Source organism: Dromiciops gliroides, chromosome 1 (assembly GCF_019393635.1).
Source record: "Dromiciops gliroides isolate mDroGli1 chromosome 1, mDroGli1.pri, whole genome shotgun sequence".
Taxonomy (NCBI): Eukaryota; Metazoa; Chordata; class Mammalia; order Microbiotheria; family Microbiotheriidae; genus Dromiciops; species Dromiciops gliroides.
Genome location: NC_057861.1, coordinates 687,939,556 through 687,953,270, shown reverse-complemented (window position 1 = coordinate 687,953,270; position 13,715 = coordinate 687,939,556). Strand labels below are relative to the sequence as shown.

Sequence of the window (13,715 nt, the reverse complement as noted above, 5' to 3'; positions counted from 1 at the left end):
TTTCCATAGATGCATTTGTACTTTCATATGAAGGCTGGAGAGTAGAAAAAAAATAAGTCATAGCTCAGAGTAATAACTCCTAGATACTAACTTGGCAGGTAGTAACTATCTTGGGGGTGAAAAATTCCTATCCCGCAGATGCTCTGCGTGTGCAGAACACAGTGTTGTATAGAGTTGAAACCAAGGCCTGCCGACTTTTTGGAACAAAGTTGCTATACACAAATCAGTGAGTAAGGAATACAGTATTGGGTAATAATGGGGTAATAATCAGGGTGGCAAAATCTTTCCCAGGTGTCACTGGACATCAAGTGTTAGACCAGGAAGAGTATGATTTATGATTGCCACACACTGCCTGGGTTAGCGAGTTTATAAACTTTCCCTTTGGGTTTGTTTTTTGTTTGTTTGTTTTGATGAAAGATCATAAAGATAGAATTGTAAATTAATCCCCCCGAACCACAGATTTTTTTTTTTTAAGAAAATCTATCACTGGATCCAAAGTACACATGGTAATGGATGATTAATTATTATCCAGCATTGTTTCCATGCTGGAGGTAGCATGATATAACAGTCATGACTTTTTTTTTTATTTGATCCTGAGCTTTACCCTGGACTTTGGGATCCTTACTCTTCCCCTCTGTATGCCTCAGTCTGATACTCTAATACAGCCTCAGAAATCAGGATGAAAATTTTACCAGACCAGAGGTGGATCCCAGCAGTCCTGTACCCAGGAGGTGCTTAAAAAGTAAGAGAAATGCAGTGGGCATGACGGGCTATTTGAACTGGCCAAAATCATTACTTAGCCCCCCCCCCCACCCCAGAAGAACAGGCAAATAAATGGTGGGATGCCTTTTGGAAGACCTATATGGTAAATAAGCCATGTTGATTATATTTTACAGTTTTCTTAATCATAGGGAATTTATATTTGTTGAGCATCCATTGACTGATGAGTTCTACAGAGAGCTCTTAGCTTTTCCGAAGATATAATTAATAGAAATAAACTGTCATGTAGATGGCACAGAGTGTCGGCCCTCTATATGTGAATCTCTTAATTTGGTTGGAAATAGGAAGTCATGCCTAGGGGTGCATAGTTAAGGAAGGCTTCAAGAAAGAAGTATTATTTGAGCTGGCATGTTGGCAGGATGGTGGTGATGTTACAATCACTAGATGTTAAATTGTAAGCTGCCTAGTCCAACCCTTTAATTTTGCAGGTGAGGAAACTGAGTCTCAAGGAGGTTAAATATCTTGCCTAAGATCATACAAGTTGTGTCCGAGCTATGACCCCAGTTCCTTTCACTACAAATCTAGGAGATTTGGAATCTAGAATATTAGGAATAAACAATTTGTTTTCATTATAATAAAAAGTAGCATAAAACCCAAAGACCAGGTATGCATGAAAATGAAATCCAATTCCTGAAGGAGCTGAAAATTTGAATATATATTGTCTTCTCATCGTAGGCGCTGAATAATTCTTTAAATTGAAATATAGCCCTGATTCAGCTTATTTGAGTTTTTTGGTCTAGAGAAGAAACTCTAAGAGGATTGCTGTCAGACAAAAGCATGCAATAAAATGAAGTGTATTTTCAGATTCAATATACTAAAAAGGGGAGAGGACTGAGTAGGATCGTGATTCTGAACCTGGAAAGATTTCAGAGGCCAATCCAGTCCAATCCCCTCAATTGGGAAGGTTAATAGATTTGCTGAAGGTCAATTTAGAGATAGTAGGCATCTGATGTAAAATTGGAATTTCGGGTCTTCTGACTCAAAGTCAGTGTTAAATCTTAGGTTTTGTTAATGCCAAGTTTAGCAATTTTTTAAAAGCCAAAAAAAATCTTTAAAGTATGTATTTATGTATTCTTACCAAAAGGATGTATTCATCAATACAGAAAGACAATGGGGGTGTTTCAGCTTGAGTCCTCCCACAGTGGCAGTTTAAATATGCTCCTGATTTAGCAGCTGGACATCTTAGTACTTGTTCTTAGAGTATTACTTTTGAGCCATTATGAAAATAATAGCTGACCCTGATCAAGTGATTCAAGGTTTGCAAATGCTATGATGGTAATAATTATAATAATTAATAATAATGTAATAGTAATAATATACAGCACTTTAAGGTTTGCAAAGTGCTTTGCTGTTAACCATGTTTGAGCCTAATAACAACTCTAGGAGGTTGATACTATCATCCCCTTTTTACAAATGCTGAAACTGATACTGAGAGAACGGCTTTCTCACGATCACATAGATGGCAAATGACTGAGGTCGGATCTGAATTTGAGTCTTTGTTGGAGTCTGTCACTCTACTCATATTATTTAAGAAGTAGGGAGTATAGCCATTATTTTTTTCTGACTGTGTAAATGAAGAAACTGAGGCAGGGAGAACTTAGCATCTTTAATTCCACTGCTAGTAAATGTTGATCAGGATTGGAATCAGTTAATGAAATGAATGAATAAAAAGCCCTGGGGACTCCAAGCTCTTTCCTTTAGTTACTACACCAACAAACATACCAAGCTGGCCTTCTAGGCTAGTCATTTGGGGGGGGGGGCAGTGGGGGTTAAGTGACTTGCCCAGGGTCACACAGCTGGTAAGTGTCAAGTGAGGCCGGATTTGAACTCAGGTACGCCTGAATCCAGGGCCAATGCTTTATCCACTGCACCACCTAGCCACCCCCCTAGGCTAGTTATGAGAATGTGTTGAGATGGGTGCTCCTATGGCCACATAGAGTAAGTATAAAGCGCCTTCTGTTTGGCATGTACCCAGTTCCCAGTATATGCCAGGTGGTTAGCTCACCAGTAACAAGTGAGCTAGGGAAAGGGGGATGAGCAGTTTTTCTAGTTGGGTCAGGGGAAAAGAGGGTGGAGTTAAGGGGGAAAATGCTCTCTTTCTAATGAGTAGGAAAAGTTTTGAGAGTAAGGAAACTGGCTTTTCACCTTTTTTCCCCTTCAGGGGGCTAGAGCCTTGGCTACTTAGATGACAGGTCTGCTTCATCCTTTCCTATACTCAGTGCCCACACCCAGCCCTTAGACCCCCTAAATTTCCCCATCCCGGCTCCCCAACCAGCCCTGCCCTTTAATAAATGCTTTGTCTCAAAATTTACCTACCCCCCACCAAAACAAAACAAAACAAAACAAAAACAACTCTCTGCCTTGTGGCGTGGATTAATTCAATCTTAATGCTCAAGAAGTGATTGCCTGAGAGATTCCTCGCCTCCCTAACCTCCCAGGGGATGTTTGCTTTTAAACCTAAATGGAACTGTAATTAGTGGGACTTCTGCTAGATATTTCCCTTTAAATCTTCCTGGCTGGCCTACTCAGCCTTTATGGCCAGTTTTAAGTGGCTGGAAAGACAACCTGAGGGGAAAGGGAGGAGGGAACCAGATAAGACTGACAGCCTGGGCTGAGGTCTATGGAAGGGATGAAAGTATACTCCTTGAAGAACGGAGAGCTGGCAGGGTAGGCCTCAGGAAAAATTTGGATGTTTATCCATGGCCTCAATCTTACCTCCTGGTTACATTCTCCACCCCTCCCACCCCCCATGCTCCCCAACCCATTCCCTGAATTGACATTTACCTATCTAATACCTCTTCCCCTAGACCTATTCCCCTATTCCCCAAATTATCCATTCTTCTTTCTCTCCTTTCACCATCTTTCTGAGAATTTTCATTTTCCTCTTTTGGATTAGTTTAATCAAGTTGTTTTCCTCATTAATAGCACTTAGGTGTGAGTGGCTGCTGGCTCCTACCCTCCCTCTCTTCCTGGGTTGTTTGCTTTTTTAAGGTAAATGAATCTCTAATTAGCCAAAAGGGCCTCACGGTTGCTTGATGCACCATCTAGACGTCTGCTTTCTTCCACCCCTGTCCCCTCCTCCCCTAATCTAAACTATCCCCAGAAATGCTTGGTTTGGCTACGTTTAAGTACTAATTATAGTCATTTTCGTGAACTGCTTATTTTTGCCTAATTACAATGCAGCACAATAATAATAATAGCCTGCATTTAAATAGTGCTTTGTGGTTACAAAGTGATTTACATACATTATCTTATTTGTTTCTCATAACTATCCCTGGAGGGGAGATAGAGCAGGTGAGATTACCCTCATTTTGTGGTTGAGGAATTAAGCCTCCAAGAGGTTCAATGACTCACACTTCAGACAAAGGTAGATTTGAAGAGTCTTAAGGATTGTCTAGCCCAGTCTCTTTTCATTGTACTGAATTGAACTGAGGCCCAGGTAGTGAGTGGTCCAGAAGAGACTCGAATATAGGTCAGGGGCTCACAAAATCCCATAGTTGGGAGGCACCTCAGAGGGTATATATTCCAACCCTTACTGAACACTGTAGTAAAAACAAAAAAAGTGAGAACTTCATAAGGCTATTGGGCTTTGAGAAAAGGGAGAAATGAACGAGAGTAAAAACTGTATTCTTTCCATGAAGCCATGTTGTCTCAACAATAACAGCTTAATGCCTGTCACTGCCTGTGCGTGATATTAACCTTATGAATGTTACTTGCTTTTATCATTAAGCCTTCTCCCTTGTCTATGCTCAGTTTCCATTCTTTGCCACATCTATAGTTTGTTGTTTATAAAGCTTGCTCCTCTGCCATCATCTATTTTTCCTTCTCACCACCCACCTCTTGGAATCTCTACCTCCACTGAAGGCTCAGCTCAAGTGCCCCCAGTTACCATAGACCTTTTCTTATCTCTCTTGTACCTCCCTCTACCAATCATCTGTGCCAGCTTTAATAGCTTGAAGCTGCACTGACTTTCAAGCCACCCTTTATGCAGTATCTACTTATTTCCATACATATTGTTCCCCCTCCTTCCCAGTAAAATACAAGCCCCTCGAAGGCTCAGTCACTTCATTTTTGTCTTTGTATTGCTGACACTGGTTTCCTGGCACAGAGTATATGTTGAACAAATGTTTATTCATAGGATCATAGATTTAGAGAGAGAACCAACCATGGAGAAACATCTAGTCCAGCCACTTCATTTTAAAGATATAGAAATTGAGGGGGCAGCTAGGTGGTGCAGTGGATAAAGCACTGGCCCTGGATTCAGGAGGACCTGAGTTCAAATCCAGCCTCAGACGCTTGACACTTACTAGCTGTGTGACCCTGGGCAAGTCACTTAACCCTCATTGCCCCGCCAAAGGAAAAAAAAATGCAAAATATATATAGAGAGAAATTGAGGTCCAAAAATTTTCACTTTGACAGACTTAGCTTTTCTCAGCAATACACTGATCCAAGATAGTTCCAAAAGACTTATGGTGGAAAAGGCTCTCCCCACCCAGAGAAAGAATTGTGGCATCTGAATGCAGGTCAAAGAATACTGTTTTCACACACCCCCCCTCCTTTCTCATGGTTTCCCCCTTTATTATGATTCTTCTTTCACAACAAGATTAATGTGGAAATTTGTTTAATATGATAGTACATGTATAACCTAAAAACAAACAAGTAAAAAGCAAAGTTTTACTAATTGGTCCAACGTCATAGCTAGTAAATGACAGAATTTAGATTTGAACCCAGGCCCTTCAACTCCAAATCCAGCTGTTTACAGACTTGAACTGAATTGAATGGAATTGAATTCACAATGTAAAACAACTAGAGTTAACCATGCTGATTATGTGAAATTATTTTCTGGATTCTGTCATTATTACCCACTGTTCCAAAGCACTCAATTAACTTTTAAATTATGCAATCTATAAAGCTCAATTATGTGAATTGCTTCTCCTTGTAGGGCCTGGTAATTTAAAAAGGCAAACTGGCTTCCACTACTCAGTCTAATAGAAGACTCCTCGGCAACTCATTCAGCTGGAGAGGAGTGACTTTTGGGTAGCCTCAGCTATTTTATTTCATTGACTAGCAAGGAGAGACACTTACCCCAGCAGTCTTTGTGGATGGGTCAGTAGGTTCTGCCCCTTTTTTGTGACTTTTCAGGCAGTGTCATTGCCTGGCGTTTGCAAATGATGGCCTGATACACTAGACGGGAAGTTTCTTAACCATAAAGAGATATCTCTCTTTCATTGCTTAGCATTCCATGCTCCAGATACAGTAGCTGGTCCTAGAGAAATAAAGACCAAAATGAAAAGAGCCCCATGCTCTCTGGGATCTTACATTCTACCTGAACCTTTTTTAAAAAAGTGCTTTTGGGGGAACATTTTCATAGACTAGTATTATCAGCCTCATTTTACAGAGGAGATTGTAGGTTAGAGAGATTAAGTGACTTGTCTGTCCATAGCTGCACAGTTATTAGGCAGTGTGATAGGCAATGTGATCCCAGGTCTTCCTGACCTCCAGACTATCACTCTTATTGAGAATTCTTAAGAACTTCCATTCTTGTAGTGATCCTGTTTTCAGGAGATATATTAGATTGGAGACTGAAGGTGTTGCCCAGGGATGACATTGTGCCCTGATAACCAGGATGCTACTGTTGAGGACTTCGACATGAAAGAGATTTTTCATATAATAACAGTTTCCTTGAACTGTCCAGGCTATCACAAATGTATTTTTCTGGGGCAGCTAGGTGGCGCTGTGGATAGAGCACCGGCTCTGGAGTCAGGCGTACCTGAGTTCAAATCTGGCCTCAGACACAACACTTACTAGCTGTGTGACCCTGGGCAAGTCACTTAACCCTCATTGCCCTCACTGCAAAAAACAAAACAAAAACCAACCAAACTAAAAACCCCACAAATGTTTTTTCCCCCTAAACTACACGATTCCTGGGGTTTGCTTTTGAAGATTTATGAGTTCCATGAAGTGAAACTTGAGGAAATCCAGATTATTTTAGAGCCTCACTTTTTCTTGACATCTGTGTCCAAGGGGGATGCCTTGAATAATAAAGGGGAGACACAAAATAGCTGCAGCCCTTCAGGAAAAATGAGGTAGGGTATTGGGCCAATGTTAGCATAATTTAGCATAATTAAGCATCCAGGTAGCCAAAGTTGCTCCCAGACCTTGCCTCATGCTACTGGGTTTGCTTCCTGGAATTCTGAGATTCTCCCTGGTTTCAGTTCATTTCAAGAACCATTTTATTAAGCACTTTATGCTTACAAAGGGTTTTATTTCTGCTCTCTCATTTGGTTCTTAAAACAACCCTGAGCAAGGTAGGAAAATACAGGGATGTCATCCTTATTTTGCAACTGAGAAAAGAGAGGAGACCCTGGTCAGACCACATCTGGATTGGTGTGTTTTGAACTTAGAATAATTGTAGTGAGAGAGCAGGAAAGGCATCCTGTGTAGAGATGACAGGACTTAGTAACCTGTCGGACAGTCCTTGATCAACCACAGTAAATGGTGATTTCTACTTCCTCTTACCTGCTAATGTACTACAGTGAATTTCAGTTCCCTCAGACCCCAAACTCAATATTGTAAGGATGCTAGGAAGGCATTATATATCTGTAATATTGTAAAGGAAAACTAAATAGGAGGGCGAGGTAGTTTCTTCCTGGATTAGAGAAGCTAGGTTTGAATTCCAGCTTCACCAATTATTTCCTACTTGTCTGACTTTTAGGTAGGCATTTACCATCTCTGGGATTTAGTCTTCCAATCTCAAAAAGTAGGGGGGATACACACACAATATGTGTGTATACATATTTACATATGTATATATTTGTTTGCATATATGAATTGGAGCTGTTTTATTTTGAGTCTGTTTTTGGTTTTTGTTTTTGTTTTGCAGGGCAGTGGGGGTTAAGTGACTTGCCCAGGGTCACACAGCTTGTAAGTGTTAAGTGTTTGAGGCCAGATTTGAACTCAGGTACTCCTGAATCCAGGGCCGATGCTTTATCCACTGCACCACCTAGCTGCCCCCTGGAGTCTGTTTTTGCAATGAAGAGCATTACAAAGTGGTTCCGTTTTATTTAATCTAATGTATAGTTAATTTGGTTTTAGGTGGAACAAAAGTCAGGGCTTTTTATCCTTCTTAGGCACTCTCGTCTCATTGATGAAATATAAATTCATGCATTTGAATCAGAGTCAAAGCTAAAGATATTTTACAAATATTTTGTGTTTATATTGTCCAGGCTTCCCCCTATATCTTTCTCCCTCTTCCCCCATCCCCTATCCTTATGCCTGTCTATACCTTAGGGTCTTAGAGCAGTGGCTCTAACTTGGGTGGTGTTTTTGTTTTGTTTTGGGGGTTGTTGGTTTGATTTTTTGCTTTTTGGTGTGTGTGTGTGTGAGAGAGAGAGAGAGAGAGAGAGAGAGAGAGAGAGAGAGAGAGAGAGAGAGAGAGAGAGAGAGAGAGAGAGAGAGAGAGAGAGAGATTTGACCCCTTTGGGAGTCTGGTGAAGCCTCTGGATCTCTTCTCAGAATCTTGTTTTTAAATGCATAGGATCATAAAGGAAACCAATTATATTGAAAGAGTCATCACATTATTATGAAAACCCAAGTTCACAGACCCCAGATTAAGATCTCTTGCTTGACAGTGTTGCCTGAAGATCAGAGAGTTTGTGTCTTGTTACATTTGAAAGAATGTTGGTTCTAGAGTTCAGAGGATCTGGCTTTAAATGCCACATCTGATGCTTATTGCCTTGGGCACTTTAGTCTCCATGGCCTTCAGTTTTTTGACCCATAAAATGAGGGAAGTGAGTAAACTAGAAGATTTCTAAAGTCTCTTCCAGATCTCGTTATGTTATCCTAAAGGAATCAGAGGCAGAATTTCAACCCGTGTCTTTGTGATTGCAAGTCTAATATGTTATACTGGATTGAGTGTTGTACCTAGGGTTAGGAAGACATGAATTCAGATCCTGTTTCTAACACAGACTACCTGTGGGTTCATTGACAAATTGTTTCGGCTTTCTAAAATTAATTAAATTCACAGATTTAGAAGTAGAAGGAACCTAATAGCCAATCTAGGCCCACCTCCTAATTTTACAAATGAGGAAACTAAGAGCCAGAGAAATTAAATGACTTGCCAAAAGTCATATGTGTCCTAAGGCAAGATTTGAAAATAGGTCCTTTAACTTCAAGTGAGATCAATCAATCTCTCTCTTTCTCTCTGTTTCTCTTTCCGTGTCTCTCTCTCTCTCTCTCTCTCTCTCTCTCTCTCTCTCTCTCTCTCTCTCTCTCTCTCTCTCTCTCTCTCTCCCCCCCCTCTTACACACACACACACACACACACACACACACACACACACAACCACACACAGCTCTACCAGTTGTAGAGCACTATTTAATTGTCAATTATTATGATCCAGCCTACAAGTTAATGGTAGAAAGAAATTCACTGGCATCCCAACTTTTCAGAAGTGAATCTTTCCCAGCTCTGAAAGTTACATATTGAATTGATCACATACTTAAAATGAAAAGCAAGCTATAAACAGTAGAGCTTTGCAGTTTCATGTACAGTCATCCTCTTTAGTTCTTTGCTGATTATAGAAAAGTTCATCTTATTTGATGTTTGTTAAGTTTAGAAAAAAAAAACATAAATGCATTTTAAGAAGGGAGGGATGTTTCTATGAGATCCCCTTCTGCCAGGTTTGTTGTCTTGTCTCATGTCTGGTATTTATTGACATTATAATGAAGAGAAATGATGGTTCCAATGTTATGGCCATGTTCCATTCCTTGTTTGCAAGCTAGGTAACTTGTAAGCTAGGATTGATATAATAGAATGCCCACTCTATAAGAAGTTTTCTCTACATTCTATTAGAACCTGAAAATTAACTCTGTTGCTGATAAACCCTGGGGAATTACCAGGCATTCCTGATTGAATCTCTCAATAGTCTCACGTTTATTGATTCTGGGACTTTCAGGGAGAGACTCTAAAGATAAAGCCTTTTAGGTATCTGTGAATTAGGTGAAGTCGGTGTTGATGAAACCAGGTGTTGCCATGGACTGAATGCTTATCTGATCTTATTCACAGTATGTGAGAATACCCTGTGTGTTTAATAAATGTTTGCTGAATTGAATCTACAGTTAGATTCCTACTCCAGTTCCATAGTTAGGCCCTACTCTTTTCTTGCCTGTTTTAAATTTCTTCCAAGTTATGAGAGAAAGGCAAAATGCATCATTAGGTTATCGGCACATAATTTTATAGTTCCTTTTTTTTCCAAGCTGGGAATTTAAAAATGGAATTAATATAATGTGGTCTACCAAGCGCCATAGTAGTGCAGTATTCCGTTGTCTTGGAGACCTTGGTTCAGAGGCAGAATGTGGGTATTTTAGGCTTTGGTTAGTGCAGCCAGAGAATGTTATGAGGTAATGCATTCAGTTTCTTGGAACTTGGGTAAAAAAATGGCATTTTCTTGGCAAGCTGGAGGTGGCTAACTCATGAAGCAGCATTTGCTTTGCTCTGCTTAGGATTATTTACTTAACTTCCAGGAGTACGTTAAAGTTAATGACCAGGATAAGGAAGAAACTTTGAGAAAGAGAGAGAGAGAGAGAGAGAGAGAGAGAGAGAGAGAGAGAGAGAGAGAGAGAGAGAGAGAGAGAGAGATGGAAGAAAAGAAAGAGAAAGAAAGAAAGAGAGAGAGAGAAAGAAAGATGAAAGGAAGGAAAGAGAAGAAAGAAAGAAAGAAAGAAAGAAAGAAAGAAAGAAAGAAAGAAAGAAAGAAAGAAAGAAAGAAAGAAAGAAAGAAAGAAAGAAAGATGGGAGGGGAAGGGTCAAGGGAGAACAGAGGAAAGGGGAAAATTCTTGCCTATTTCTGCTTTATTAGTGATTTCCAAGAGCAGTTTTGCCCTCAAGTTCTATTCATCTAGAATGACAAAACTCCCTCTGGAGTATTAGGTTTTTGGAATATGCCATTTGTGGTCTCTTAAAATACCTACATAGATTTTTACCTCATCAACACAGTTGGTATATTATGAAATTCAGGAAGCTGGACTGATAACTATTTTTAGATAAATTTCACTTTGCGGGTAGGAACTCTGCTTATTAAAGTCACTCCCTGTGACTTGTGGCATAGGAGGCCTTTTTATAATCCCTACTTTGTGAAATCACACTGTTCTGGCTCATGTCATATTCATGGGTCTATCTACAGTTCTATGGGTCTGTTAGTGTTTTTCTTTTCATTCAGCGATGCTTTCTGTGTTGTCTGTTACATTAGCTTCCCATTTCCTTTAGATTTTAAATCCCTTGATGGTTGGTACTACATTTCCCCATGGTAGGCTGTTCTTTATAGCTTCTAGCAGGAGCTCAGAAAACCAGTTGATGTTAACAGGGTATCTGCAAGCTAATTTGATAATCAAGGCAAGGTTTAAATAGTTCTATGAAACATTTAGAACCGTATGACCCCATATAGATTCCATATGGATCTTACATTTCTCTGGGAAAAGGTACTTTAAAAACTATACTCATGCAATAGCTTTTTATTTTTTTAAATCTACTCTGTAAGTAAAGTTTTACATTTCAAGACTATTTTAATAATAACACTAAAGACATTATTTTCCTATTAAAATACTCTTTCCTTTTCCAACTCCATATCTGCATGAGGCTAGATTTTCCTTACATACAACAAATTGTAGATTTTCTTTACATACTTTATGTAAAATAACAAATTGAATGTAAAGGCAGATAAGAGAATCCAGCTGTCTTCTATTAAGCTAGACATCAAAGAGATGTAAAAAAGAATACAGTTCTTTTCGCTAATTTTTGTTGTTTTAGAAAATAGTTTTTTCATTAAAATGTCATATTGATATGTAATTGGTTTATTAATGCTTATTTTGGAAGAAATTATATTTTAAACTTTATCCATTTTAATTTCTAGTTCAGTATATACTGATAGATAAAACCAGGGGAGTGTAGAGCCAACTCTGACTGTGGAAGCAGATTGTTAAATTTTCAGTGTGAGCATTTGCTCCTCACTAATTGACAAACACCCTAAATCAGGGTTTGAGGTATTGTTTTGTGGATTGTGTAGAGTTAGACTTAAGAAAGTGATGGAGAAAATGTTAATAATAATACAGATTAAATTTAGAGGTATGTTGTATGTGTGTGTGTGTGTGTGTGTGTGTTTCCTTCCTCCCCCAAAACCAGTTGTCAAATATTTACTAGCACAGCCCCCATAACCAAAAGCTCTTTGATGTCATCACTAATTTATAAGATACCCCAAATCTGAGGACAGCTAATCTAGTTGTTTTCGTATTTTTTTTTTAATAGAGTCACTTAGACACAAAGTAGTTGAAGGCATTGACACTCACCACTAAAATGGTAGCTGGTAACAGATACAACCATGTGGGTAGCGAGAGTTAGTTATTGTGTTTAAATTATAGGTTTTTAATTTAGTGCTTTCAAAGTGAATAGTCAGCTTGCTTATTGTGGAAAGAGCCCTAGGTCAGAAGTTCAATGTTTGAACCCCATCTCTGTGGCTTACTTACATTGTGACACGGGCCACTTAATTTCTCGTGTCCTCAATTTCCTTATATGTTAAATGAAGAAGATAAGAGTCAATGATCTTTAAAGCCTTTCCTTTCTGGCTCTTGATCCCACAGGATCTTGGGATCTGCCTGAGATCTCCCAGGACTCAGGCATGTTACCATATGTTTTCATGATAAGAATCCTGTAATGCAGGTAACTGGCAATGCTGTACCTCTTTAAAGTTTGCAATGGCTTTTTAAAAAAATTTGATCCTAAAAACAGGTAAGTTGGGCAAGCAAGCACTACAATTACATACTAGTATTATTATTATCTCCATTTTACAGTTAAAGAAACAAAAGCCTAGAGAGGCTAAGAGGTCAGAAAGCTAGTAAGTGATAGAATTCCTACATCTATGCTCTTGTGATGCTGAGTATATCCTTAAAAAGCAGCAATATTTCTGTAAACATTCTGGGTTCCTTAATTTTACAATGGATGGCTGTGTACATCCACAGGATGCATTCTCATCTAGTAGAATCCCTTTCTTCCTTCAGGTCAGCTCAATCAAAGACCAATTTTTGTACAAAGCCTTTCCCAGTCCACCCCTCGCTCCCTATTTGTTGCTAATGTCCTCCCTCCATAACTGTTTTGTATTTATTCTGTTGTTGCTCAGTCTTTTCAGGTGAGTCTGACTCGTTTTGACCCCATTTGGGGTTTGAAGGGGGCCTTTCTCTGAAACAGCAAGAACAGTCCTATCCATTAGGGTGTCTTTCTTGTTATACTAAACCCTAGCAACAGGCCTGTCCAAACAAACAAACAAAAAATGCCACATCTCCACTCCCTACCCTGAGATTTCTGCCATCAACAGTTCTGTCCAATCCTGAGGAACCCCATACCCAATTCACCTCCTCCTTAACATTCAAGCTTATATAAGCTTTGTCCTTTTGTTCTTTTGGGGAGGCTCTGCCCATGTGGGTAGGGCTCCCTTGCTGGGGAATTCAGTAAACCCATGATGGATTCACAAATTTATAGTATTGGGTTTGGGTCTGGGGGGTTTGGTTCTGGTTCTGGTTCTGGTTCTGGTTTGTGGCAGCACCGACAATTTTATTCCCCATTGACATGCCCTTTCCAAGAATTCTTTTTTTTTTAATTCTTTTTATTTATTTTTTTATTTTTTTTATTTTTTTTTGCGGGGCAATTGGGGTTAAGTGACTTGCCCAGGGTCACACAGCCAGTAAGTGTTAAGTGTCTGAGGTCGGATTTGAACTCAGGTCCTCCTGAATCCAGGGCTGGTGCTTTATCCACTATCCTACCTAGCTGCCCCTGTGGTTTTGTTTTTGGTTTTGTTTTTAATTTTTTTTTGGGGGGGGGTGCTTTCCAATAGTTCTAGTACTGATTTTGATAGCAATGTTCCCAGAGCTAGAAATGGAAAATAGAGG

At 39.4% G+C, this 13,715-nt stretch overlaps 1 protein-coding gene across 3 annotated transcripts in view; it reads left to right on the top strand.

Annotated features, from left to right (window-relative positions):
- The window catches only part of GRB10 (growth factor receptor bound protein 10), a 278,346-nt gene that overhangs the window by 140,782 nt on the left and 123,849 nt on the right, over positions 1 to 13,715 (top strand). The gene's annotated exons all lie outside the window — the stretch shown is intronic.